This window comes from Acomys minous, assembly GCF_964271855.1.
Source record: "Acomys minous genome assembly, chromosome: 15".
In the NCBI taxonomy this organism is placed as follows: Eukaryota; Metazoa; Chordata; class Mammalia; order Rodentia; family Muridae; genus Acomys; species Acomys minous.
Window position 1 is genome coordinate 40,797,959 of NC_140497.1, and position 3,311 is coordinate 40,801,269.

Genomic DNA, 3,311 nt, shown 5'->3' on the forward strand with positions numbered 1-3,311 from the left:
GAATCACCTGTAAAACTGAGGGTCTGATCATATAAGCTCATCTGTTCCAGTCTTGTTTAATCTTCATGGAGTCATAGTTATTTCGGCTCCCTGCTTCAGTCACTTTCTTGAAGAAAAAAAAAAAGCCAGAAATAGAAAACAACCCTTTATGGCTGTAAAGGAACTATCCCTCCATGTATCTTCAGAGGGAAGACTTCTGACCTAATGCAATTCCAAGCAGCAAAAGTACATATGTGTTCAGTAACCCGGCTAGATAATGTAAAATTACAGAATATCACCGCTAAACCAAGCCCATGAAATTCTTAGAAAAGTAAAAAGAGTGTCTTAAAAATGTATGTAAAAATGCACGTCCGTATTCCAAGTATGGGCAACTGAGAAAATATTAACTATAAAACAACTATATGGAAACCCAGAATCGAATCTTGAAATGTGTGAGACAAAGATGATGAATGTGTAGGTGTTTCTTTTAATAACAGAATAAGTTGTGTAGTAGAAATATTTACGTTTATGCTGACATTCTCTGCATTACTAAAAGCTGAGCTATTTGGAAAGCATAAAGCAGAAAATAAGCTGAAGGGGGAATCCATGATGGTCTTTGTGAAAATGGACTGCATTGTTACTCAGAAGCAAAAGCTGTTCAACTTTTTTTTTCCCCTCTGTGTAGATTGCACAGTATTTTATTTTACGTAAACACAAAAGCTGTTCAGCCTTTTGACAGAGGTCAAGTGGAGAGGCTGCACAGACCCACATTTAACTCTCGGTTTATTTCAATTATGTAGAGAATAAAATATTCTTAACTCATTTTTATCTTTTATGCTGTGGAGGACATATCAGCTTCCTAGATAATTTCCTATACACACATGTTACCTAATAAGTACTTGTTCAGTGAATACATTTCTGGATAGCATAGGGTCATTAGGGAAAGTGAAAAGCTTTCATTTGTTAGTTACACCGTTTTTGTCAGTCCCACCGGAAATTGTTTTTATTCTGCCATGCATAGCCTCAAAAAAAATAGGAATTAGAAGTCCTTCAAGATTGTTTTTGTGAAAAGAGATACCAACAGTTTCTTGATATAAAATGTCTATGCGAGAGAGGAGAGAGAGAGAGAGAGAGAGAGAGAGAGAGAGAGAGAGAGAGAGAGAGAGAGAGAGAGAGAGATTTCTTCTTTAAACATTGGCAAATCCAAAACATCCCATGAAGTGAACCTTAGTGAGATGCAGACTGCTATTTCTAAAATTTTTCATGCTTACTTTCAACTTCTGGAACCTCAGAGCTCAAAAGGTCTATACCATAAAAGTTATTCTAACTGATATCATAAATGTTCCCTTCTGAATCCTGACACAATAAAAAAGCTGAATGCATATACCATAGTCATTTTATTAGCATTTATATATTTATGATTACTCAACATTTGTCCATGTTCTAATGTAAATCTTTTTGCCTGGTGTATTTTGCACGTTTTCCAAGCTTATACACTTTGAAAAGATTTGGTGTTTTTATTTTTTGTGACTTTGTGACAAGCTTGGAAATAAATGTCTAGAATTTTAGTACACCTCATTGAAGAAGCAGAAGATGCTGACCTAAACTAGTTAACACACAGTTAGAATTAGTAACCACACATAGATCACCAATGTAAGAAGCAGCATAGTGTAGAATTTTTTAAAAAGTCTACATCAATATGTTTTTCTTGTGTATGTGATGCCTCAAGTGTGTGTCTGTAATGCTGGTATAGCATTTTGATAATTTTTGCAAACTTTATTATACTTCCTGCGTCTTTGAATTTGTTCAAATGCAATAGAAAATAATCCTTCAAAGAATCTTGCTTTGACTTTTCCTTAAATATATGTCTTTTGTTCTATTTTTTTGGCTAACACTAAACAAAGTTCTAATATTTAATTTGTTCCCCTTTATGGCCTCTCCATAAGTCAGTTTATAAAAACCACACAATATAAGAGTTGTGTTAAAATCTTTCACTGCGCATATTTCTAATGTTAAGTGTGTTTTATTTAATGCTACAGTGCTTGGCATACAGTTGTTTTGTACATCTTAGAAATCACTGGCTTGGGTTCTTTTTTCCCATGTCTTATATCTGCCAGCCTAATAATAACACAGAAAGAAGAAATAAAACAGTTCTGAAAGAGAAAATAAGTAAACAGCAGGGGCTCCCCTTGAGAAAAGGACACCATTAATGATTGCAAAATCACTTTTGTTTTCTCTGTGATAGGGTTTGGTACACATTTTTGCCCAAGGCCGGTGAACAGTGAGACTTGTTTCCATTATGAAGCTAAACTTGGTTCTGTGGTGTGCGTTAGAAGAGTGATGTTGTTCCACAGATTTCCTTTGAAGACAGCTTTAGGCCCCAGATCTGAGTTAATGGTTCCTATGGCTCTGATACCATTGACTCTGATAATTTTGATAATTTAGGCTTGATAAGTTCAGGTGAGCAATTGTCCATGAGGAGACAGACATCAGAATATAGGAATTGTGAAAAACTTTACAATGCATGACCTGAAATCTGGACACCATGTAATGAGGAGCACTGCCTTGAAAAAAAAAAATCACAATAACTCTAATAGGCACCATTGATTTAACTACCATGATAAAATGACTTTGGCAAATATATTTGAAGTCTCTCATGTAAAATCAGATTTTCAAACTTTGTCCATGAAAAATAGTAGGAATAAATAAAGAAATAACCTCAAGGTAATGAGAGGCACTAGAAAATAAAGAGTAATTGTATTTTCTCCCCTCAGAAAAAAATAAAATTTTGTAAATAAGGTAATGGGGAGGTGAAACATAGTGAAACATAGACGAGGCACAAAGACCTTCATGTCAACATTGAGGAGAAATAAACACCTTCACATAAACATGTTTCCTAAATTCATCTGAGATGAACAAAAAAAGGAGCCTTAGACTAAAATTATATGTAATTCTTTCCAGTGAAGGCCTAAAACAAGGAAAATAAACTTATAAATTCTTAGATCATATGGGCTAAGGAACAAGTTAGTCCTCATGACATAAGAATCATATACCAACCTATACTTCTGTTCTGCGTACTTTTTTTTTTTTTCAGGAAAAGCACCATTTGGTGTTGTCTAGTGTGAAGCCATGAATTGCACAAGATGATTGAATATCCACCAAAGAAACAACATGGACCCCCAAAACCTAAAATATTTATTTTCACACGTGGTACAAATGCTTACTCACCTAAGTGGTGAGATGTAGATAAAACGAAAGTATCATGGAGAAAGTTGGTCTTTAAAATACAAAATTAATAATTGAGATTGATACTAAAAATATGGTGCAGTATT